This window comes from Wolffia australiana, chromosome 4 (assembly GCF_029677425.1).
Source record: "Wolffia australiana isolate 7733 chromosome 4, ASM2967742v1".
Taxonomy (NCBI): domain Eukaryota; kingdom Viridiplantae; phylum Streptophyta; class Magnoliopsida; order Alismatales; family Araceae; genus Wolffia; species Wolffia australiana.
Window position 1 is genome coordinate 16,545,626 of NC_135838.1, and position 27,462 is coordinate 16,573,087.

The 27,462-nt window shown below is 40.7% G+C and overlaps 1 long non-coding RNA gene across 2 annotated transcripts in view; it reads left to right on the plus strand.

Moving 5' to 3' along the window:
• LOC144702107 (uncharacterized) overlaps window positions 1–9,074 on the plus strand; it is a 28,899-nt gene extending 19,825 nt beyond the window's left edge. Inside the window, exon 4 of one of the 2 annotated variants that reach the window (XR_013581187.1) lies at window positions 8,485–9,074. This is a non-coding gene — a long non-coding RNA (uncharacterized LOC144702107). The remainder of the gene's footprint in view (window positions 1–8,484) is intronic. The other variant, XR_013581186.1, reaches the window with a different exon arrangement.
• Window positions 9,075–27,462: the final 18,388 nt, after the last annotated feature.

Genomic DNA, 27,462 nt, shown 5'->3' on the forward strand with positions numbered 1-27,462 from the left:
CTAGCTGAATTTGAGAGCGTCTTCCCCAAGGATTTACCCAATAATCTACCATCTATGCGTGAAATTCAACATGCCATTGATTTCATTCCTTTGGATCATCCTTGCCAAACGTTCCCATTATCGTATGGATCCCACGCAATATAAGGAACTTCAGCGCCAAGTCCAAGAGCTCTTGGACAAGGGATTTATTTAGGAGAGCCTCAACCCATGCGCTGTCCCTGCATTGTTGGCTCCCAAAAAGGATGGGAGTTGGTACATGTGTATTGATAGTCGAGCCATTAATAAGATCACCGTTAACTATAGGTTTCCAATCCCTCACATTAATGATATGTTCGATATGATGGCTGGCTCAAAGATTTTCTCAAAAATTGATCTAAAGAGTGGTTATCATCATATGTCCGAATCCGTCCTGGATATGACTAGAAAACTGCATTTAAAATCAAGGATGGCTTATATGAGTGGAAGGTCATGCCTTTTGGCTTATCGAATGCTCCTCGTAACTTCCAGCAATTGATGAATCATATCCTTAGACCATTCATAGGAAACTACTTTGTGGTTTATTTTGATGATATACTTATTTATAGTGGATACAAGAACAATCATGTCCACCACCTATCCCTAGCATATGAAGTTTTAAAAGCCAAACAATTATATAACCATCCAAAGAAATGTTCATTCCTTGTTCATCATGTCTCATTCATTGGCTTTATCTTATCGGCAGAAAGTGTATCCATAAATCCAGCAAAAATAGTTGCCATAACCCAATGGCCGACTCGTTTAAATGTCCATGATGTTCGTAGTTTCCATGGTTTAGAAACCTTATATCAATGCTTCATTTCTAAATTAAGTACGATTATGGCACCCATGACGGAATGCCGGAAGGGTAATCATTTTGAGGGGACCGCATTAGCACACAAATCCTTCGATGATATAAAGATTACGATGACACGAAATCCCATCCTACGTTTACCAGATTTTAGTCAAGTTGATGTAGGAGAGCTAGGGAAAAGGGCGATTGAGGGGATGGAGGGAACAACGACGGAAGGAGGGGATAGATGGGTTTGGAGGGGTGGATAAAACAGACCACAAAAATCCACGCGATTGATTTCGGAGTTTAAAACCGATGAAATACTGGTGGTGCAGGCCCGTTCCTCATCGAGGGCAGGAGTACTGTCTTCACCCACCGCGACGATGACGAAGCACCAAAATCAATATCCGAATTCATGTCACGAGGGAAAGTCACGAACGAGAGAGAATCTAGGGTAATCCAAACCAAATAAAACCCGACGACGGTGGAGGCTTCTCGAGAAATAGTGGACGGGGAACACTTTGACACCAAACAGTTCAGGCGTACCTCGGCACCGTAGTGTGTGAAGAGGCTGGGGGAAATTCTGAGCATGGCAAGACTGGGCGAATCCGGGCGTCGAGTGGCCCTTTGGACGAGATGATTCTGGGCATTCCGGGAGTTGTATGGCCGTGGCAGAGAGCAAATGGTCCGAGGTCAGTTCGGAGCGGTCCTAGGGCGGCTTGGGAGAGCGGTCAATGGCAGCCTCGGAACAGCCCTGAGTGGGCGGCCTGGGACGGGTGGCCTAGGGGCAGCCTTGGGCAGCCCTACGTGGGTGCCCTGGGCGGTCCTTGGGCAGCCCTGAGTGGGCAGCCTGGGTAACCTTTGGGCGGTCTGGGTGGGCGGCCAAGAGGCAGCCTTAGGGCGACCTTGAGTGGGCGGCCCAAGGGTAGCCTGCGCGAGCGGCCAAGGGGCGGCCTTGGCAGCCCTCGGGCGGCCTGGGAGGGCGGCCCTTCGGAGGCCTGGGAGGCTGGCCAAGGGGCAGCCTTGGGCACCCTTGGGTGGCTTGGGAGGGCGGCCCTTGGGCGGCCTAGGAGGGCGGCCCTTGGGCAGCCTGGGAGGGCAGCCCTTGGGCAGCCCTTGGGCGGCCTGGAAGGGCGGCCTGGAAGGAGGGGCCTTGGGCGACCCTGCATGGGCGGTTTGGGCGGCCCTGGGGCGGCCTGGGAGGGCGGCATATGGGTGGCCTAGGATGGCCCTGAGAGGGCAGCCTACGACGGCTCTCAGTGGCAGGTGAGGGCGGCCAAAGGGGCAGCCTTGGGCGGCCTGGAGTGGGCGGTCTGTGCAACCCCTTGGTGGCCTAGGAGGTTAGAGAGAGGGAGATAGAGAGAGAGAGAGAGAGAAATGGATGAGAGGAGAGAGGGAGAAGGATGAGGGGTGGAAGGCTGGCGAGCGGTGGCAACAGCGGCAATGACGGCGGAGCTAGGGCAGGAGAGGGATAGGGAGGCTGGGGAGTCCTCCAAGAAGAGTTAACAATAAGCTCAATTCTTGAATAATGACTGCCTAACTATTTCTTGAGACAATGGTCTATACATATAGGCCTTGGAGGAAAGAGAAAATACAACTTAATGGCGAAAAATTAAAGGCGAGAAATTTAAAACGAGGGACATGCTTTGTGTCACGCCAAGGGCAGTTGTTGATCTGCAGTTGGCGACGTGTCATGATGCGCATAGGAGCGTGCGTGCGTGGAGATGTGCGTAACGCCGGTTGGTTGAACTCATTCGATGACGGTTGCAGCATGTTCGTGGTGGAGGCGTTGAATTTGGTAGACTGTGGCACTGTGTCTGTAGCAAAGATGTTGACTTCGGTTGATGGTGGCGGCGCGTCTGGTATCGATGCGTTGGCGTCCACGCCACCAATTTCCCCGGGGTGCAAAGAACTCGATTCTATCAAGTAAGCGTCAGGAGTCTCCAGCGGGAACACCAAGTCCGATCGTAGGCGAGCTAGGTCCTCTTCCGTGATCCACGTGCCGCCAATCGATGATTTGCCCTGCCAATGAACAAGAAACTTCCTCACCGTCCCATCATTGGTGAAAGTGATTACCTCGTCCTGTATGCCCTCGATAGTCTCTTGCGAATCAGAAGGTAGTGAAGGGGGAGTGGATAAGTCAAACTCACTCACCGAGAAGTCCGAGGGTAGAGGAGGGCCATTAGATGAAAGAGGTGGGGCTTTAAACCCGATTAAATCTGAGATATTGAAAGTGGTGCTTATCCCCCAAATAGAGGGTATGTCAACGGCATAGGCATTTTCCCCTACTTATTTGAGGATGGGAAATGGCCCAACACTACGAGCATGAAGCTTAGTGGCCCGCTTGGAAGAGAATCTCTCCGGCCTAACCCTCACCATCACCAAGTCACCTTCTTTAAATTCGCAAAAACGAAGGTGTAAATCTGCGGTCTGTTTGTATGAGGTGTTGCTATTAATAATGCGTGTATGAATTTCGTCATGCAGACGTCTAATATGACTGGCAAACTCATGACCATCATTTGAGACTCTAGTATGCGGTAACATGGGTATAAGGTCAGTGGGTGTACGAGGTGAATGACCATTCACTATCTCAAATTGACTCATGCCAGTGGTGCGGTTGACCAACGCGTTATAGGCAAATTTGGCACGTGGAATGAAAGAATCCCAAGATTTAAGGTTGTCTTCCATCAGCGATCGTAATAGGTTGCTAAGGCTCCTATTAACGACTTCGGTCTGTCCATCAGTTTGGGGATGAAAAGCCGTGGAAAACTTGAGCTTCGTCGCCAAAAGATGCCAAAGAGTCTTCCAAAAGTAGCTAGTGAATCGGACATCTCTGTCCGATACTATGCTTTTTGGAAGTCCATGGAGATGGACAACTTCATTGAAATACATTTGAGCGACATGAGAGGCATCTGAAGTTTTAAAGCAAGGAATGAAATGGGCCATTTTCGAAAAACGATCCACAATCACCATGATGGAATCATAGCGTTTGTTCGTCGTTGGAAGTCCTAACACAAAGTCGATGCTCACATCCTCCCAAGGTTTCTGAGGGACCGGTAGAGGGGTATATAGGCCGGTGTTCTGTTTGACCTGCTTGGCGAGGGCACATACACGACATTGGGAAACTATATTAGCTACGTCTCGCTTGAAGGATGGCCAAAAGAACCTATGCTCGACCATAGCGATGGTTTTATCTCTCCCAAAATTACCACTAAGGCCTCCGGCATGCGTCTCCCACACAAGAAAATCCCTTAGAGAGGACTGTGGGATGCATAGGCGACGATCATAAAATAAAAATCCATTTTCTAAGATATAATCTTGGTTTTCAGGATTCGGGTAATTGCCTAAAGTCTGGAGAATGGGAGAAAAATTCGGGCAATCAGGATATAGGTCCTTCATCTGATCAAATCCAATAACCTCAACTTTCATAACATTCAGTAAGTGGACTCGTCTACTCAAGGCATCGGCGACCCTATTTTCGACACCTCTCTTATGTTTGAGTACAAAGGTATAGGATTGGATATACTCGACCCATCTAACGTGTCTAGGGTTAAGTTTCTGTTGGGAGTGGAGATATTTTAAAGCTTCATGGTCAGAATAGAGAACAAACTTGATGTAATACGACATCGGCGGGGATCGATCAGCTCGTATTACGTCATAAGAATCGATGAACAAGTTCGAGGGTTATATGAATGAATGCCAAAAGATGAAATTCCCAAAAGAGCAATAGATGAGTGCCCGCAGGTAGGGAGGAAAGTAAACGTCGATCAATGAACAAGATATTGATCCCGACTCAGACTCCCAATGACCCTTAGTACAACTAGACGTCTAGGGAGTGAGGGGCGTTTTACCGCCCAAGGGTGTTCGGCGCCCAGGGACAACGTCTACCCTTCTACCACAAGACAAGACCTTTCACTCGATGAGGTGGCTATCCTATCAGGAAGACGATGAAAATTGGCAGCGGACGAGGTAACGGAGAGATGAGACTGTAACAGGTAATAATACTGGGAATTATCGGGGGGAGACGAGTGGGTACCAGATTTGTCAATAGTCCACGGCGTAAGATGCGTCCGAGCCAATGTAAAGAAGGAGCCAGCAACGAACGATGGGGCCGGACGAATGGGCATGGGCTGTTGGACGGTAGAGCGGGGTGAGCAAGATCGAGGATGAGACAGGCGCGAGAGCGCGCCCGCGCGCAGCTGGGGACGGGGCAAGGGCGCAGATGGGGTGCGCGGCGAGTGGTCGCAGACGGGCGCGAGGGCGCGGCAAGCGGGTGGCACTTGGGCGAGGGTGGGCGCGCGGCACGCTGGTGCTGACCGGCGCGCCGGTGCGGGCGAGCACACGAGCGCGGGCGCGCGGCACACGGGCGCGGACGGGCACGGGCACACGGGCACGGACGGGCGCGCAGCACACGGGCACAGAGGGGCGCGTGGGCTGGCACACGAGCGCGGGCAGGCACGGGGGCACGCGATCAAGAACGGAAGGTTCTTGAGAGTAACCACCCAAGAAGCCTTTGGAGGGTAAGGATTTTTTATCCTCTTGGAGGGCTTGTGGGCCGCGGTGGCGGGATCTTGATGGTCGATGGTGACGATGCTTCTTGAATCCTTAATCCCCCTCTGGAGTGATCTCGACGAAGAGTCTTCGGCTCCAAGAATTATCGCCGTCTTGAATCTTTAGTGCTTCGGAGTAATCTCGACGAAGCAATTAGACACGTCGTCACGGAGTGATCTCGACGTGACGGCGCGTGCTCTATCCATGGAGTGATCTCGACATGGCGGGATTAGCCACTTCCCTCTACACTCTACTCACTACGATGGGTGGAGACAAGAGTTGTAAAATTTATTCAACAAATGACTCAAATCGCCACTTGGGCATGCTATCCCCTTATATAGTGAGGATAGGTGCCAAGTAAACGTGGGGGGAGGGCGAACCGTCGCGAGATGTGGTTTGGCCTCTCCTGACAATTTGAAAATAAAAACTGAAAATAAATAATCAGGAAAAGGGACAAGGCCCAACACCGGCCCAGCCCATAAATCCGAAAGCAAAACACAAAACAAACAAGATAAGGATGCTTACGCGGGGTACTTAAACCCCGGTTGGCGAGCATCGGTGCGAGCAGCTCGGCGTGGCTGATGTCGTCCCGCCGTGGCGTCCCCTGGATGGTCCCCCACCAAAACTCCTTAGACAATAAGTAATGACGCCAATGACGTAAGGACTGAATAATGGCATAGAATTCCTTATCATAGGTGGAGTACTTTAGTTTGGGATGGTTTAATTTCTCACTGAAGAATGCGATGGGGTGATTCTCCTGACTCAATACTCCACCAATCCCTAATCGCGACTCATCACAAGCAACCTCAAATACTTTATCAAAATTAGGTAGTCGGAGGATGGGGGCTTGAGTCATTCTCATCTTAATATCGTCATAGGATATCTGGGCCGCGGTAGTCCACTCAAAATGATTCCCCTTAAGACATTCTGTTATCGAGGCCATGATGGTACTAAAATTAGAAATGAATCATCTATAAAAGGTGGCTAATTTGTGAAAGCTACGAAGATCATGGGTATTCCTGGGAGTTGGCCATTGGATAATTGCGGTAATTTTGGTCGGGTCAACGGATACACCTTGGTCAGATAAGATAAAACCTAAGAACGAGACATGACTAACAAGAAAGGAACATTTTTTTGGGTGGGCATATAACTGCTCGGTTTTCAATACTTCGCAAACTACTATAAATAAGAAAGGAACATTTTTTATGGAGATGATTGGGTGTGGACTTACTATAAATAAGAATATCGTCAAAGTAAACGACAACAAAGTTTCGTATGAATGATCTAAGTATATGATTCATCCATCGCTGAAAAGTGCTAGGTGTGTTTGATAAACCAAAGGGCATGACTTTCCACTCATATAATCCGTCCTTGATCTTAAAGGCAGTTTTCCACTCGTCTCCCGGACGAATATGGACTTTGTGATAACTGCTCTTAAGATCAATTTTTGAGAAACTTTTTGAACCTGACATCATATCAAACATGTCGTCGATGCGGGGAATGCGAAACCTATACTTGACCGTAATCTTATTTATAGCTCTACTGTGTATGCACATGCGCCAACTCCCATCCTTTTTGGGAGCCAGTAGTGCGGGTACAGCACACGGGCTGAGGCTCTCTTGGATGAATCCCTTGTCCATGAGTTCTTAGACTTGACGCTATAGCTCCTTATACTGCATGGGATCCATCCGATAATGAGGGAGGTTGGGTAAAGATGACCCCACAATGAGATCGATGGCGTGCTGAATGTCATGCATCGGGGGTAGGTCATCGGGTAGATCGTTAGGGAAGACACTTGCAAATTCTTCGAGTAGCTGAGAAACCTCAGGTGGTGGGGTGGTGGAATTCTCAGAGGAGTGATCAGGGATCATAGCTAAGCACATAGTCATTTCACTTTCCAGCTTCTTCTGAAATTGGTGACCGCTAAGAATACACAAGCCTAAGGATGGAGATTTTGGCGAAGGCTTTTGTGGACTTTGGGTATAAGGATGTCACGTAATTTTCTTTCCCCGATGGATGAATGAATAAGTGTTGCTCTTACCAAAAAGATGTACATCGTTATCATACAGCCAAGGGCGGCCGAGGATAATGCTGCCCACCTTCATGGGTAGCACATCACACAATACATCTTCCTCATAAGACTGAACCTTCAAAGGAAGACGACATTGGTTCTTTACGGAATCGAAGTAGCATCAATCCAGGATACATAATACGGGTTAGGATGGTCGATTTAATGTAATCCCACGCGTGACGTCATGACATCCGATACGGTGTTAATACAACTGTTGCTGTCTACAATTGTTTTACACATCTTGTCATGAATCTTGAAATATGTATAGAATATGGACGCCCTCAAAGCAGAATTATCAGTCAAAGGCTGGGTAAGGGTACATCGGACAACACCCCTAATAGATGTAGAAGGATCCCGACGAGGAAGGGTTGGCGGGCAGTCGGTGATACCAATGAAGCCCACTAAATCTTCCTCATGCACGAATTCATCTTCGACGTAGCTATCTACTCTATATTCTTCCTCATTGATAGGCTGCTCGTCTATGGTGGGGTCACTATCGAAAGGTTCCTGTCCTATGTGTAAGGCTCGTGATGGGCATTGGGAAGCTCTATGACCACGTCTCTGGCATTTGAAACAAGTCAAGCCAGAAGGACCGAGTTGTGCGGGATTGCATTGAGAAGGGGCTCTAGCGGTGGACTAGAGGGAAGGCGATGTACGAGTATTTGGCATAGTAGAGGGCCAAGAGAGCTAACGGTGGATTGCAGTGGACTGCACGGTTGGAATGAGATGCCAAGGTGCAAGCGAAGACACCCGGGTTCAAATACCTCGGGTAAAGCATGTCCAAGGTTTCCCCATTTTGATTTTTTTGCTGGCACATGCTTATCTTGTTCCTGTTTCATCGAGTTCGTGTTCTCTGTGTTCTTATTCGTCATGTTCGTATTTGTGTCATCCTATATTGTGTCGCCTTCATGTCATTTTAGTGTGCGTCATATGTCCTATGTTTGATCTTTTATTTTTGCTTGAAGGGGGGTCCTGGACCCCCCATAATGGACCTCTTTCTAGAAGCCCAGCATGACCCCTATATAAGGGCATGAAGGGTGCCCTAATGAAGTAGCGGTGTTATTTCTGTTGAAGAGGTTTTCTAGGTCAAGCATCACTCGCTAGAAGGAGAGGAGAAAATAACGTGGAAGAGAGAACGGAGAGAAGAAGGGGATATCTAAGTGTAAAGGAAGAAGACCCGACACAGGGACTTCCTCCACTTGCCGCTACCTCGCCCTCCACACACCGCAGGTGGGACATCAGTCGTGCCATCCGGTCGCATCAAGTAAACGACGGGTGTTTGAGTTACAGGCTTGGTTGTCCGTGGCTCCTTTCTGTTTGCCTTGTTGCTTTGATCTTCATCTGCTGAATCTGCTGGTGTTGACACCCTGTCAAGAGGGCTGCGAATGTCCACGAGTTCACCTTCAGGCGTTCAAGTGTTGGGAAGTTAATCTTGACTTAGTTAATTTAGGAGTTGGTGTTTTTGAATAAGTCAACAAAGAATAAGTCAGCATGGTATAGGGTGATGTGGAGGCAGGAGCTGAGTTCAAGGAGAGTGATAAGCCTAAAATTTGCGGTGTTTTAATCCCTAATTTGTCGTTGTATTCTTAGGCTTATGCAATAAAATTGGTAATTCCTTCCTCAATTAAGATTTTAGTATAATGCTGAGTAAGGAGTCGAACCCTAGAGAGGCAGTTTTGCAAGAAATTCTGATTGACTTAGTGAAATTGAGAAGGTTTTAGTTTAAAACACTAGAAGAGAGAGAAAGTTAAGGAAGTTTATGGAGTTTTTATGATTTAGGTATTAAAATGATGGAATTTTTGGATGAATTTTTGTGTGGAAGTTTGAATTGATGAGAATTGAAGAACTGTAACTTGAATTTTTGAATTCTAGAGAGAAAGTGAAGTTTAACCTAGAGAGAAAGTGCATGAAATTTGGGGATTTTTGTCAGAGCTGTCAAAACTGACAGATCTAAATGATAGGAATTGTTGAAATATGATGAAATCTAACTTTTAGGATAGAATTTTTGGCTCCTAAACAGAGATCCTATGCTTCTCCCTCAAAATCAATGATTCTAGGGCATATATCTTTCGCCTATGCCTTGGCGTGTTAGAACGTCTAAAAATCACAGATCTGAGAGGTGTGAAGACTTACAAGACTCTGGAGGCTCCAATCCAATTTGAACTGCTGAATCAAGCTGTGTCCTCCTGGCCAATTGTATTGGAGCTCAAAACAAAGTTCAAATTTTGCCACCTTCCTGAGCCCAATTTATAGTGTTCTTGGCTCAGAAAGGTGGTTATATTACAAACAAACCCTGAAAATTTCAGGTCATTTGGAAATCAGGATGAAAAGTTATGATTTTTGAAGTTTTTAGGCTTGATTTTCTCTCTCCTCTGGTCGACGGTTAGAGAATCCACGTGGCGCTCCGATTGGCTGCACGTTTTCTTTTCTCAGCGCTAAAGCGCCAAAATTCGCCACGCACTCATACACGGTAACAGAATGCATACAGCGCATGGTGAGTTTAATTTGCACGTATATGAGTACAAAGCGCTCAATGCCTCCAATTGCGCCACGTGCCCTCTGTGCATGGCGCGCGCGAGCTCACGCGATGAGGAGAAAATGATTTTTAATTCAAAAAAACCTATTTACTCCGCTTTGTAACAGTAACGTGCGGCGGCGCGGGCGCTGCGGTTGCGCCACAAAAAATTCAAAGAAAAATAGAAATTCGCTGAATTTATAAAACCTTTTGCTTTTAAACCTGAAAAATGCCCTTAAAGTCCGAAATTGGATAAATACGCCTGTGATCAATTAAAAATCCGAGTGATTTTTCAATGAATTAAATATATTTTTGGCTCTAAATCACTCCAAAAAATCTGAAAAATCAGGAAAAATCAGAAAAATTATTAGAAAACATTTCCAATTGAAATAAATTCATTAGAAAATATATTTCTACTTAAAAAATCATTTTTCCTAAAAATAAAATCCAGAAAATTGTGCATAATTAATTAAAAGTTCATGAAATTATATAAAATCAAATTTTTAGAAATTGCTTATGGTTTTAATATGATAACATGCAATATGGATCTTTTAGATAAAATTTTCTTATAAAATCCCTGATTTTGCATGATAAAATTGCATGTTATCATACCCCCCTACTTAAACATTGCTAGTCCCTTAGCAATGACATTTAACTCTCTTTGACATTCCTTGTTTATCCATGAAAATAGGAATAAATGTGCATGAAGTGTTTAAGTATCAATCACATATTGAGAAGAAAGTAACCATGAAAATTAGGCATTAACCTTCGTAGGAATGCAAGGATCAAATCTTTATCATCAAAAGATAACTAATCAAATCAGGGAAATATCCGAGACTCCTTATGTCTAGATTCACTAAGATGATTCAAGGCCATAATTAGAAGAAAGGAAGATTTTGAAAATTAATTCCCCTCCCTAGATTTTGGACTTTTATTTCCCTTAGGCTATAAAAGATTTTGGGCAAGGTGCTTGTCTCATTTCTACAAAATTGCAGTTTTTTGGAAAAAATTCTTTCAAAATTCTCACTTAGCTAGTTGCGGGGGCACTTATTTGCGGCTGAGCCACTTATTTTAATGTACATGTGCCATTGCAACTAACCCACTCTTTTTTTTGTTGCAATTGTAGCTTTGACAGCGTAGTTCCCTTGAAGATTTTCACCTTTTGGGGTTTATTACGTCCTTTTGTCTAGGGGGGAAGGAATGACTTGGTCAAGCTAGAGTGTTTTTGAAATAGAATTTTTATGAACCTTGAAGTCTTAGTGGTTTACCAAACCTTCAGGAATCTCAAGGATTTCTCACCCATTTCAAAAAGTTATCTCAACAACTTAGAAATGACTCACATTGCCTAAAATCATAATTTATTCCTCCTTAGCATGCTCATGATCCGCTTGAAAAGCCTAACTTCTCTACACATATTCTTATGTCAAGAATAAAAGTTCTATCAAAGTTGGGTTATGGTTGATTACAATCGAAGAAGCATCTACCTCACCACTAGGTAAAAAATATGAATTATTCCTCTCTACTAGTCATTCATGGTCATAAATGCAGAGAAAAAATCGAGTGGTAGGAGTTGCAAACAGTAAGTGGAAGATATTTCTCAATTGCTTATCACTTAAAAGCAAGGAAAACAAATAAAGCAAGCAACATGCCAACACAAGGGAGTAATCCCTTCAAAAAATTTTGCTTCATTCTTGCAATTGAGATAAAAATAATTGAGAAAAGCGAATATATTCCCAAAGTAATTAGAAATAGTGATCTTACCCATTTAATAAGGTTTTCTAACCTCTCTCCCCTACTTGGATGATGCAATGTCCTCATGCATGAATAAGAATTTAAATTTCATAAGGTAGGGGTTAGAAATTTCAAACCGACCAGAGACGGACATTTCTGACAAATCCAAGGCGTACTAGATGTTTTTCTGCTGAGATTGATCTTCCTGTCCAAATCAGATGACTGGGAGATTTTAAGTATAAAATGATCAAGCTGAAAAAATTAATCCAAAAACATGCAATGGAATTATTTTTCTATATATATATATATATATATATTTTTTTTTTTTTTTTTTTTTTGCTTTTTAAAGTGTGATGGAATTCTCCAACAAACTAACAGATGGTGGTTCAGGCACTTCAAGCTCCACATATGGTTTTAATCTCTGTCCATTCACCTTAGATGTTTCACCTGTTTTTGGATCCAAAATCATAACAGCACCATTATCAAACAGAGTGTCGATAACATAAGGTCCATCCCACCTTGATTTAAGTTTCCCTGGAAAGAGTTTTAACCTAGAATTATAAAGCCATACCTTCTGTCCAACAAAGAGTTGCTTATTGCTAATCATCTTATCATGAAAATTTTCATCTTCTCTTTGTAGATCTTCGATTCATATACGCTTCATTCTCTTGGAGTTCATGAATCTGCAAAAACGATTCTTCCTGCAATATCTTGAGCAAGATTAAGCTTCTTAATAGCCCAAAAGGCTCTATGCTCTATCTCCACAGGAAGATGACACATTTTCCCATAAACTAACCTATAAGGTGACATCCCTAGAGGTGTCTTATAAGCAGTCCTATAGGCCCATAAAGCATCATCTAATTTGATAGACCAGTCTTTACCACTAGGGTTAACAATTTTTTTAAGGATATTTTTGATCTCCTATTTGTATTTTCAACTTGTCCATTTGCTTGAGGGTGATATGGGGTCACTCTATGATGAACCCCATATTTTTTAAAGAGATTTCTTAAATGGACATTGTTGAAATGACTACCACCATCACTAATAATTGCTTTAGGAAATCCAAATCTGCAAAATATATGACGTTGAATAAAAGTTAATACCACCTTATGATCATTTGACCTTGTAGGAATGGCTTCCACCCATCTTGAGAAGTAGTCAACTCCCACTAAGATGTACTCATACCCATTGGAGTTTGGGAATGGCCCCATAAAGTCGATTCCCAAAGATCAAACAGTTCAACCTCAATGATGGGCTGAAGTGGCATTCTGTCTTTACTCTTGATATTCACTGCAGCTTGGCACTTCAAACAACTTGAACAAAATTTAAATGCATCTTTGAAAAGATTAGGCCAGAAAAATCCGCTTATTTAAAACCTAAGTGCGGTTATCTTATGAGCATAATGTCCCCACATAAGGATGAATGACATGCTTCTAAAATATGAATTTGTTCTTCTTCTGGCACACACCTTCTAAACACATCATCACACCAAGTTTGAATAATTCAGGCTCATCATAGTAGTAGTATTGTATATCCAAAATTGTTTTCTATCATAAAAATCCCAATCTTCAGGTAGTAAACCAGTCACTAAATAATTCACTATATGAGCATACCAAGGAAGCTTTTTAAACTCTACTGACAAAATATGCTCATCAGGAAAAGAATCATTGATTGGAATTTCATCACTAGAGCGTAATCTCGATAAATGATCTACTAAGTTCTCACGTCCAGGTTTATCTTTAATCTCTATGTCAAATTCTTGTAAAAGGAGAATCCATCTAATTAACCTAGGTTTTGTTTCTTTTTATTAAGCAAACATTTTAAAGCAGAATGGTCAGAAAAACTATTATTTTACTACCTAGGATATAAGATCGAATTTTCAAGGGCAAATACTATAGCAAGCAGTTCTTTTTCAGTTGTAGTGTAATTTACCTGAGCCTCATTTAGTGTTTTGCTTGCATAGTATATCACTACTGGCTTCTTTTCAATTCTCTGTCCCAGCACAGCTCCACGGCAAAGTCGGATGCATCGCATTATTTCAAAAGGGAAGTTCCAATTTGGTGCTTGGAGTATAGGTGCTTGAGCTAGTGCTTCCTTAATCTGCAAAAAAGCATTTTTAGCATTATCATCAAATGTAAATTCAGCATTTTTAGAAGTGAGGTGAGTTAGAGGTTTTGCTATTTTTGAAGTTTGGAATGAATCTCCTATAGAAGCCAGCATGCCCAAGAAATCCCTAAGTTCTTTGAGTGTTGTGGGCAGGGCTAGGTTCTGAATTTTTCCACTTTTGCCCTGTCCACTTTGATTCCATTTTTGCTGATGTGATGGCCCAGCACTATCCCTTCCTTTACCATGAAATGGGACTTCTCCCAATTTAACACCAGGTTGTTCTTGGCACAAATCTGCAAAACTCTTTCAAGATTACTCAAGCAATCGTCAAAGATGACCCAAAAACAGAAAAATCATCCAAAAACTTCTAAACCATTGCCAATTAAGTCAGAAAACATGGCTGTCATGCATCTTTGAAAAGTTGCTGGTGCATTGCATAACCCAAAGGCATTCTTCTAAATGCAAAAGTTCCTACTGGGCATGTAAAAGTTGTTTTTCTTGATCAAGTTCATCAATTTCGATTTGATTATAACCGAATATCCATCAAGAAAACAATAATATTCATGTCCAGCTAATCTTTCTAAAATTTGATCAATAAATGGCAATGGGTAATGATCTTTCTTTGTGACAGCATTCAATTTCCTATAATCTATACATATTCTCCAACTAGAGGCAACTCTTGTTTGCACTTCTTCACCTTTGTCATTTTTACAGCGTTAACCGTTTCTTTGGCACCACATGAATTGGGCTAACCCATGGGCTGTCTGATATAGCATAATTGAATCCAGCATCTAGCCATTTCATGATTTCTGTCTTAACAATTTCAGCCATAATTGGGTTAAGTTTCCTTATGTTGCCTTATAGACTTAGAATTTTCTTCCAAGAAAATTCTATGTCTACAAGTATTTGGGTTGATACCCTTAATATCACTTAACCTCCATCCAAGAGCATGATCATGGCTTGATAAAGAAGTGAATAATTTCTTTTCTTCATCAGCTGAAAGGGATGATGATATTATTACAGGTTTACTATTACCTTGCTCTAAAAATAATATTTTAGGCATGAAGGTAATGGTTTCAATTCAATTTCAGAATGCAACCCTAATGGTGAGATGCTTGAATTATTAGAATGCAAAACTGCAAATCACTATCAACAAGAAATACTTCTTCTATACCTTGATTCAAATCATCAAAATAATACCCGCCATTCTCAAAATCATCATAAGGTGAACACAAATCATGGAAAGGTAAATTATCCTCTATTTTCTCATCCTCCACTAACTCAACAAAACAAATGCCATTCCTAGTATCCCGGGGACCTTTCATTAGTTTTGGAATTGAAATCTCAATAGTTTCATTTCCTACTTTCATGGTGACCACTCCTGTATCAAAATCGGCATTAACTCTTGTGGCTAAAAAAGGTCTTCCCAAAATTATAGGAGCATGACAAAGTTTTCCTACTATTTGAATATCTACAACAATAAAATCCACTGGGAATTTATATCCAGCAACCTGTACAATCACATCTTCCACTACCCCATATGGTTCTCTAATTGATCCATCCGCCAATTGTAACTCAATCTAAATCTCCAAATTTAAATTTATCATATAAGGCTTTTGGCATTATATTGACACTAGCACCAGTATCTAATAATGATTTACTAAATACTAGTCCTCCTATCTCACATTTAATCAAAGGAGCTCCTGGATCTTTCTTCTTTATGGGAATATTTGCGGAAATGACCGCACTTATGGTTTCGGATAATTGTATCCTTGTCTTTTTCCTAGTAGGAGTGCATAGTTCCTTAACATATTTTGCATATGCAGGAATATGCTGGATGGCTTCAGTTATGGGTATAGTGATGGTAGCATTCTTGAATAACTCAATCAAATTGTCATTAGTGGGTTTTTGCTTAGAAGATTTCAATGCACTAGGAAAAGGTATTGGTGGAGCATAGGCCTTGGGGTTAGGATCTAATGTCTTCTTTTCCTCTCTCTCACCTGTGTTCTGTCCTCCAATTTCTTCATCCTCCTCGTTTTCTTGATCATCTTCAACCACTAAATTATCACCCGCTAATTTATCATCATCCACTTTTTCTATGATTTTTCCATTCCTAAGTTTAGATATTGCATTCACTTTTCACTATTAGCATTTACTTATAGGGGGTCATGTGTATATTCATAAAAGGAATCAGAAAATGTGCTATTGGAACTATCATTATCAATAATAGAAGAGATATTTCTAGGATTAATAAGAGGTTGAGTAGGAAGTTGACCTGAATTTTCCATCTTAGGAATTGTTTCTTCTATAGTACCTTGAGTTCTCATGTTGGCTGGATTCCATCTAGCTTCTTGATTTCTTTCTAGCAACTCCATCCTTCTCATCATGAGTTGCCTTTCTTCTTCATATCTCTTTTCCCTTGCTTCATTATCCACCTGCATTTTTTTCAACATTTCTATTATAGAGGCGTTATTGTGATCAGAACCTGGATTTTGTTGAGATTGATAGGGCTGGTAATTGTTCATGGTATGATCTTGATTTTGAGGAGGTAGTCTGGGCTTGAACTGTTGCCTCTGTTGGTATGGATTACTGTTTCCATTGCTCCATTGTTGCTGCCCAAATGATGATTTTTGTTGCCATTGAGATGGCCCTGCTTGCTGTCCTCCTACAACATTCAAATCTTCTAATTGTGAAGGGTTAGTATAATCCAAATTAGAACTTGACCCACCCTGATGAGGCAACCCAACACTATTAACTGATTGAACTTGAAAGCATCACTTAAAATACACTTAAAATTTTCAGCAATATCCACTAATGATTCTTTCATTTCTCTTTCAAGTTTTTCAATCCTTTTTTCATTGTCCATACCTTTTGCTTCAAGAATTCCACCTCGTTTCCCAGGTGTATCTCTGGCATTGTATGTGCAACTTTGCCTAAATGCCCAATCCTCCACAAGATCCTCCAAGATCTTAAAGGATTGATCTGCCCTAGTGTTAATGAAACTACCTCCACTAGCTATATCTATCAATTGTTTATCTTGATAGTCTAATCCCCCATAGAAAATTTGTGCTAACTCATAATCAGGGATTCCATGATGAGGACACTTTCTGATTAATGATATAAAGCGTTCAAGCTTCACCTAAAGTGTCATTTCCTTGACAGAAATCTCTTATAGCTTTCTTTAATGCATTAGTTTTACCATATGAAAAATATTTATTAAGAAAGCATGATTGTAATTCATTCCATGATTTAAATTCTTTACCAGTCCCCATGAACCCCTCATGAGCTCTTTCCTTTAATGCAATTGGAAGAGTTGGAGCTTGATAAAGTCATGCGGTACACCTGCAAAATGGTAAGCTCCACAAAAATTAGAAAAACGATCCAAAAAATTATAAGGCTCTTCCGTGATAAAACCATGAAAAGTGGGCAATTGATTGATCATTGCAGGATCCACTTTGAAATTAGCATTTGTGAAGCTGAAATTCTAGTGAAGGCTCTGTACTCTTTGGGAGCAGCCATCTCCCTTAAAGTTCTTCCTCCTTGATCCACATTTTCTTCTTTTTCGTCTTCCAATACTCTTCTTCTTTTCTTCCATTTCCTCTTGAATGTCACCCTTCCTCTGCTGCTTTGCTGTTCAATGTCCTCCACTAACTGAGGTAGAAGAGATCTTCTACGCCATGTAACAAGAAACTCAAAAGAAACTGTTAACCTTCCAGTGAACTCAAAAGAATTTAAAAGAATAGCACAAATCTTTAGAATTGACAATTAATATCAAGAAAATGAATGAATCTTGAAAAAATTTTAAACTCAATTGACTATTTCAGACAGTTCAGAATCAGAGTTCCTCTGTATCAGAATTGTCTCAGAAATCTTGTAATCACTGTGCCTCCCAGCGGGCCATTTGATAAGCCTAAAATTTATGTTTTAATCCCTAATTTGTCGTTGTTTTCTTAGGCTTATGCAATAAAATTTGTAATTCCTTCCTCAATTAAGATTTTAGTATAATGCTGAGTAACCTAGAGAGGCAGTTTTGCAAGAAATTCTGATTGACTTAGTGAAATTGAGAAGGTTTTAGTTTAAAACACTAGAGAGAGAAAGTTAAGGAAGTTTATGGAGTTTTTATGATTTAGGTATTAAAATGATGGAATTTTTGGATGAATTTTTGTGTGGAAGTTTGAATTGATGAGAATTGAAGAACTGTAACTTGAATTTTTGAATTCTAGAGAGAGAAAGTGAAGTTTAACCTAGAGAGAGAAAGTGCATGAAATTTGGGATTTTTGCCTAACAGTCAGATCTGTCAAAATTGACAGATTTAAATGATAGGAATTGTTGAAATATGATGAAATCTAACTTTTAGGATAGAATTTTTGGCTCTAAACAGAGATCCTATGCTTCTCCTCAAAATCAATGATTCTAGGGCATATATCTTTCGCCTATGCCTTGGCGTGTTAGAACGTCTAAAAATCACAGATCTGAGAGGTGTGAAGACTTACAAGACTCTGAGAGGCTCAATCCAATTTGAACTGCTGAATCAAGCTGTGTCCTCCTGGCCAATTGTATTGGAGCTCAAAACAAAGTTCAAATTTTGCCCTTTCCTGAGCCCAATTTATAGTGTTCTTGGCTCAGAAAGGTGGTTACGAATATTACAAACAAACCCTGAAAATTTCAGGTCATTTGGAAATCAGGATGAAAAGTTATGATTTTTGAAGTTTTTAGGCTTGATTTTCTCTCTCCTCTGGTTGAACGGTTAGAGAATCCACGTGGGCGCTCCGATTGGCTGCACGTTTTTCTTTTCTCAAGCGCTAAAGCGCCCTGTGTAACAGAATGCATACAGCGCATGGTGAGTTTAATTTGCACGTAATATATGAGTACAAAGCGCTCAATGCCTCCAATTCGCCACACGCACCCCTCTGCAGCGTGCGCGCACATCATACGCGGGGAGAAAATGATTTTTAATTCAAAAAACCTATTTACTCCGCTTTGTAACAGTAAAAAAAATTCAAAGAAAATAGAAATTACTTGAAATTTATAAAAAACTTTTTGGCTTTAAACCTGAAAATGCCCTTAAAAGTCCGAATTGGATAAATACGCCTGTGATCAATTAAAAATCGAGTGATTTTTTCAATGAATTAAATATATTTTTGGCTCTAAATCACTCCAAAAAAATCTGAAAAAATCAGGAAAAATCAGAAAAATTATTAGAAAACATTTCCAATTGAAATAAATTCATTAGAAAATATATTTCTACTTAAAAAATCATTTTTCCTAAAAATAAAATCCAGAAAATTGTGCATAATTAATTAAAAGTTCATGAAATTATATAAAATCAAATTTTTTAGAAATTGCTTATCTTTTTTATATGATAACATGCAATATGGATCTTTTAGATAAAAATTTCTTATAAAATCCCTGATTTTGCATGATAAAATTGCATGTTATCAGAGAGCAGAAGACTGGGTTTCTTGGAAGACCAAGTACATGGACACGTGTGTGGCCATGGTGAGTTTAAGTCCATAGGCAGTTATGGGGGAGTGCCTATAAATATGAAGGCATTTTTGTAGTATGATGTGTGCATCAAGGTTCCTTTCTCTCTCAAAGTGTTCTTGCATCTTGTTTCTCTATGTGAGGTCAAGAGAGTGAAGGCTTAAAACCTTTTTCTCTGTGTGAGATCAAGAGAGTGAGGGCTTAAAACCTTTTTCTCTGTGTGAGATCAAGAGAGTGAGTGCTTGTCCTTCCCTTCTCTATGTGAGTTGCTGAAGTGAGAGAGCTAGGTTCCAACATCAAGAAATCAACCACGCGAGGAAGGTTGCCAGCAGCGAAGTATTTGCGGCATCACCTCCCAGCCCGGTCAACGCTCGGTCGTTGCTGCATGGGCCCAAAGCGGGTCATGTGCTGCCGTGAACATGTTGTTTGCACGTTGGTGCCGTGTGATGACCAGTCTCGGTGCAAAAGATTGAGCAATATTCGGTGGTTCACCACAACAGCAAACTCATCATGCACCTCCATCAACCATGCTGCTGACCCCCAAATGGTGCACCACGGGTCCGCCAGAGCCCCACCGTGCACTTCTTGAGCACTGTGTTGACACTCGGACCACTATCCCTGTCGCTGCGGTCTTCATTCGTGACTACACCACACTTAGGACCTTCCCACTACACGCGCACCAGCCGTTCGATCAAGTGCCACTATGGACTTGTGTGATAGTTGTTGTCGTGCCACGCTATCACTCATCTAGTCTACGACTAATGCTTCAACCTGTCCATCGTTGTTGTGCCAGTTTCACATGAATGCAATCTTTGTCGACTCTGTCATGCCAGCGCCTCCTTGGACACACTCATCGGATCTGACCAGCCGTCGGTTGTTCTTTCCCTCAATTGTCTCTGACATCCCGCTCCAGCGTTGCGCCCATGCTGCCTGTCAAGCTATGATGTGTTCTCCTCCAGCGCGACTCTCCACTGCCTCTGCCTGAACCGGCCCTCCCATCGACGAAGACCTCGACGAAGAATGATGCCCCGATGAGGTACGTTGTCCCTTTGCTCGCCAGTTATATAACTGTCTTTAGTATATTATTGATTGTGCTCCGCCGTGTTTGGGCTAGATTAGGTGAGAGAGATATGTCAAGAAAACTACGAGTTGAGTGTTTTCCTAGATATGGGTCGAGCACGACCATTACGTGTGAGTGCCAACAGGATTATTTTGTTCAACGGTGTAGTCATTGTCGTTGCTCCGACGACAGTTAGAAGGTCACCATCATTGTCACCGGTCGCCTACCCCCTGAGCTCACAGCTCAGCAAAACCCCATGAGTCGAGGCCTGCACGTACATTCGCCTAGGTCACATCATCACGTAGTTACATATTCCATTAGAAAATTATCGGTCGGACGCCATCAGTGACGACGTCCGACAACATCTAGGTATCCGAGCTTCGGCTAGATACACGACTGGACGACGTCCCTAACGTTGTCTGACATCAGACAGCTTCTTCAAGACATTCAATTGCATGGTATCTAGAAGTATCCATCCAACTAGAAGGTTGGTGGATCTACTCTCCTTCACAAAATCTTCTTGAAGAACTTGCAGGTATTCTCCTAATCAAGGAATCAAGGAGTGCTTGAGGTTTGAGCGAAGAAAATAGAGAAAGAAAAAAAGTGGGCACTCAAAATGGGTCTCGTCTTATTTATAGTTATTCAGAATTTTTCATAAAAATCCTTTGCTAATAAAGTATATCTTTCATAAATTTGAAGGTCCAATAGCATTTATTGACCAAAATTATTAATTAACTATATGAACATAAATATTGACTAATCAATGATCAATTTAGCCCTATCGATAGGTTAAATTTTCAGCGGTGGGGATGCCAAGCTACATGTCAAGCTCTGGAACTTATTCTTTGAACTCCCTTATAAAACCTTGTACATCAATGGTTACCATACATGTATCAGCCTTCACCTTCATGAGACTCAACAATGAGTTAGCGTATGTTCAATTGACAAACCCTAATCATCAAACGCCTTCTCCAATATCCTTAGTACCTTTGCCAGGTATTTATTTGCTAACTTTTCCTTGAGTTGGTCTCCTCCAATAGAGAAAGAGAGGAGGATCACATCTTGACCACTCAATCACCTAAGTGTACTTCTTACTATGTCCAAGTTAATACTTCTTTGAATCCCATGGTTAGACAATAGTAAGCTGTAGTCTAAACATACTCATCAATCAATAAGATGTCCATGGTGTCTCATGTCAATGGATCACTTAAACAATTGTCACATGAATTAACCTAATTGACACAGCTATATAAGAACTTTGAGGGGTTCATATGGATCAATTGATTAAACTCTTTCTTCCAAGAGCACCCACCATCTGCCCTTAATGTATCCACACAAATGACCACCGAATCAACCATATTTACTATGTACGTGGATGAGAGTGTGCTATTATATCTGGATAATCCAATGTCTATCTTGACTATCCATCAACTAGGAATATTTGGAATACATGTTTAAAGACTAGTGAAGACTACATTATGGTCTGGTCATAATTCACTAGGCCATTGTATGTATTCATGGACTTCGTTATAAACATCCCATGATAATAATATTTCTTTAAATAAACTTAAATAAAACTTGGTCGTGTGATTATCTTAACAACTACATAATATCCATCACATAACTGTTGGATATTTTTTGGTACTTTACAATATATATCTTGATGTATTAATGGCATCAATGATATTTATCTAGAGAGTAAACTAATTTAACTACATAAATTAAATGTTAAGAAATTTAATGATTGCTTATAACATCAACATATATATGGTCCAAAAGTATTTTCAAACATAAGATAAGTGTTCATTGTAGTCTTGTTGTTACTCATCAATGAATAAGTTTTACTTTCTTATCACTGCATCAATGACCACATTATAGCATCTTTTGGAAAATAAATATTACATAGCTCAAAATTCATGGACGGATTATTATCCCTACCATGTTCACCACTATACCCTCCTTTTCATTTAGGTTCACAATTTGGAATAATAGTGTTGCATATTTTGATAATAGGCATTTAATTTATACCATTTTTGCATCATTCGATAAATGTATCAATACCTTATTAACTGGTATTTATAAGCTATAACTCTTAATTTATAAAATTTTCAACATTTTTCTACGTTTTTATTTAGGTTCATTGGATCATTATTTAAATTAGTTAATTATTTCATAACTGAAAACTAATTTAAACTCAAATAGGTCATAGCCTCGTGTGTATATGATAGTTCCCACAATGTTTGCCACTATATCCTTCTTTATATTTAGATTGACTAGTGAAATTATCATCATCACCTATCTTAATTAGGGATAGTCACTGTACACCAATCTTAGCATCATCCAATGCATATGTTAATGCCTAAATGAGGTGTACTTATTCACCATCAATTTTTAGATTTTTAATTATGCTCCCTATATTATTTTATAATTTTATCAAAAATATATAAATAACTATAATTTTTATAGGTCATAGCATCTCTAGATGATATAATTGTTTTTCTCATTTGAACATATGAATACATTTTTTTTATTTATTTTTTGGCATTATCTAAAACATATGCTAATGTCTCAATCACTATGATTTAGATGCGATCATGTTTTCAAATCATCTTTTATCTCTTAAAATTAAAACAAATTCGTAAAGAATGAAATATTTATTCAAGTTCATTATTTAACCATTATAAATACAATTTTATTCTAAACTCAAAAAATTAAATTCATATTTATATCATTTCAATACCTCTCACACAATGAAAATATATGTGTCCGGCAAGCCATTCACACATTCCATATCTTGTTCTATCTTCATTAATACAACGTATTAATTATAGTGCACATGCAATGCCAATTATGAAGTGCATGAATACATGATCTTACTTAGTGAATTATAACAATGTGATAATATGGTGATTCACTATTCTTTAAACATGATTCTAAATTTTCCTATTCAAAGGATACTCAAAGAGGAGATTACAGTATCCAGACAAACTAACACTATCTAATCTCACTCATATGATGAATATGGTTGGTCCCGCAGCCATTAGGTAGATACATGAAGAATATATAGTAGGTGCTCCTTCACAAAAAGCTTTCATTTAATTGATAAATAAAAATACGTGAATGGTATGACACAAACCATTGATCAGGCTGATCATGACATGATTAAGTGGCCCTTAGAACTAAGACACCAAAGATGTATTGTGGACAGACGATTGTACTTTGGTTCTAGCCCATGAGTTCAGAATCATAAAATTGTAAGTAATATTAATTCAGGTGTAGCAAGAAGTTCCCAAAGATGGTTGATTGGTCGAGATGACTCAAGGTGCGATGAAGTCGTTGGTTAAGGTAATGGAATATTAGAGGTGTTCTCAAATGATTTTTGAACACATCAATATTAACTCGGATGACTGATTATGATTTGATAGTTGACCATATGCAAAGTCATCTGTAGATAATCAATTGGATGAGGGACAATACATAAACATTAATCGATAGCAGACGCGTTCCATGAGTGAGTCGCTACATAATATGTTATATCTTCTAGAGCACAAGGTGTAGCTTGGCATCTCACATGCTGGAGACCTAACTTATAGATTGGGTTAATTAATCTATAGAATGATATTTTTAAATAAGTTGGAAAGTCAACAAAGGCTAATGGGCCAATGGAGTCATTAACTCAACTAATGCATGAGCCTAGAGGGTCACAAACGAGTGATCTTTTGGACATCCAAATATATTCTTAGAGTTTGGGGGTTTTTATGAAAAAATACCCACTCAATATAAAATGGGACGGCCCGGAACAACATTCACCCATGTCAGAATTCGTCAAGCCTCGTATCCTTCTTCTCCCTTGTACCTATAGCTCTTTCCCATTCTCAATTGCAAGGGACATCGTAAGGATGATGATAGAGCGTGAATAGAGCTTGCCAAGAGGAAGATAGAAATTTGGTGTGCCATGGATCACGTCGATATGTTTAGAGGGTGCTCACTTGAGCAACTCAACACGTCTTACTTGTGGATCCAAGAAATCATGGATGATCCAAGTCTTATGATGAAGGAATCACATTTTGTTTCATTCATATCAAGGCCATAGAAACCAACATCACTATTGTTCACCAGATGTGTCATCTGTCACGCATTCATCATCCCTGCTTCAATTCACAATGACCTTCACAGTGACAGGCTCCTAGGGCTGTCTCTCGCCATGCCTATTGTGATGTGATGAATGCAGCTTGACGAACACTATGCGGGTCAACAAGGAGCGCGGTACACTAGATCAGTTAGTTTCTTCATAATTTCAGAGCCCCATGTTGTATACGCAATCTTATTTCACTATACTTGGTATGAGAAAAATAACTTGCTGCTGAGGTGGTAAATGAAAATGGCATAATTGGTCTCTAAACTATTAGTAACAAAATGACGTCCAAAGTGACTGTTGGAATTAAAAATTTTATCTTTCTGAAAATTATATTTGATTTTATTGTAATCCCAAAAGATTGGGATACCTGAGTTTGACGAAAATACCATATTTGAATATGGCGAATGAGCACCAAAATGACGCCCGAAGAACCTGTCGCAATTACATTTTTTATCTTAATGATAATGATATTTGATTGTATTTACAAAATATTAGGATAATTGACTCTCAAAGAAAATACCAGAATTGACTCAAAACTATTAGCACCAAAAGAACGCCCAAAGAGGCTGTCGCAACTACAATTTTTATCTTAATGATAATAATAGTGTAACTGTATTTAATCCTTGAAGATTATAATAATTGTCTCCAAACGAAGATGCCATAATGGACTCTGAACTATGAGCACCCAACTGACGCCCAAGGAGCCTGTCGCAAATACAATTTATACCTTAATGATGATAACATATGAATTTATCCTAATCTTTTGGAGTTAGATCATTATGACCATTGTTCACTAATAATTGTCGGATGGTACCATTTCGATGTGTTTCTACTCTATCGAACTAAAGAGAGTTGATACTTCTGAATTCCTTGAATTAATTCCGCGTCCTATTCGCAGTATGCTCATTAACAACCCCGAATCGTCATTACTGTTATGATTAATGCCCTTTCGTAGGGTATTGTCGGTATGCATTAAATCTAAGATATAAATGAATCCTTCCTTATATGAAAAGATCTTACGATATTCGGCTTTGGCATATCAGATATCTGGCATCTGTTATCCGATATCCCCCACTGCGCCTATATCCAAACTGGTATCTGATATTGGGATCAGAAACCGTCGAAAATATCAATTGGTACAATATCAGATAGTGATGCCGGGGGGCAAACACTATGTGCATCTACAACTTTCACAAAGAATTAATCATAATAGGCAGGTGATGTTTCCAAATCCTTATACTTCACCCATTATGTTGAGCATCCAAGATTTGTAGTAACTCATTGTCGTCTGCAACACCTGCCTCTCGTGTCACGGCGTAAGCTGCACATCATGGCAGAGTGGATGGAGTAAAATCACTGTTTTTATGCACTTTGTTTAGGGTATTATTTTATTATTTCTACGATAATGAGGGGTGAGTACGTGTCATGAATATGTTGGACGTTAACACTATTCCACAACCTCTTATCGTTATTCAAACGCGGGTGCGCATCTTTCCAGCAATAGTCTGCACATCTTTCCCTCTTTTTCCGTATCAATCTTACTCTTTCTTTCTTACACTCTTTGATCCCACAAGCCATCAGTGGATAGATACCTACCACGAAAATCTTATCTCCGCTTGGCTGGCTACCGGGTAGTGCCACGTCCCTCCCTCGGTCGTCTCTTTGGCCAGCTGCGACGTTGCGTTCGGCAGTCAGCAGAAGAGGCAGCCAGCCAAGTAATTTGACGAGCGGAGGCCCCCAGGAAGGACCAGTGCGCGGAAAAGGAGGGCACAATTTATATTTTATCTAGCAAGAAGGGACCGTCTTCAGAATAAGGAAGTTACTTGGACAAGATCAAGCCAACAACGTAACTGAATGAAAAAATATTTGCGTACTACCGTCCTTAATAGGCGGTTATGACTATTTTTATCGTTCTTTGTTAGCGACTCGGTTGTTTCGTGTTTCGGATGAAACCCTTTTTTATTACACCAGCACGCCGAGTGACGTGCATACTTTAGAAAAATTCAAATTTTTTTCTTCAGGCGGACAGGCAACTCGGCCAAGTGTTTCTCACAAGATACTGACATTCGTAAAATCTCATTTCATCTGTCATCCCAGCTTCCGTTGTCATTTTAGAGCTCAATTGGCCCCTTTCTCTTAATTGTATGACGTTGATTGGCTCTATTTCTCCTTTTTTTTGAGGGACTCATTGAGATAAGTTGTATTGTTAATGACTGTATGACCAGTTTGCCCATTTTTCTAGTCAGAGATGAATTGATATGTAATTAAATAGTTCTCGTGTTCCATAATAGTCAATGGTTCTATCTTAAGAGAAAGATGGGTCCAGTAACGACGTCGGAACCGACCTTTGGGGCCGCTTAAGTATTAACCGATATAGCTGGCTGGATGTGATGGGTTGAAAGGAGCCGTAGCCGCATCAATCCTGGCGAGGAATCGGTCCCGGGAAACTCCTGCAGTCCTATAATAGTGGGCTTTGATTGCACTTGTTTCGGAGTCTTCTTAGGCGACATATTACACTGTAGACTGTTCGGCGATAAATTATAAACGATGACGATCTCACATAGTGAAGTTACGGCTTGTAGAACAGCGGAAAGCGATAGAGAAGAGACGGATTTACCTTCTGGTTCTAGTTGCGTCTTTCTTTTTATGATGAGAGTGATATATGAAATGAAGTTGAAAGACTAGACAGAAGGGGGGGTCAACGCTGCGAGGTCCCTCTGCACGCGTGTCCTAGAATAATGCAATAAGTGTTTTGTGGCTTAGGGTGAGTAAAAGCCTTGAATCTCTGGTACTGTATTCATAGGTAGCGAAAGGGAATGCCATGCACATGGGTCCCCCATTAATTGGTAACGTCTTCTACGTTCCTATCTTTTGTTTCATGACAGACCAGTCATTCATGCCCCACTCAGCAGACGCCTCGAGATCCAGGGCCAAGGTATATCCGCTGCAAAGCTAAGCTTCTGTCCTCCTATGGAAAAACATGCATCCCTATGTACTC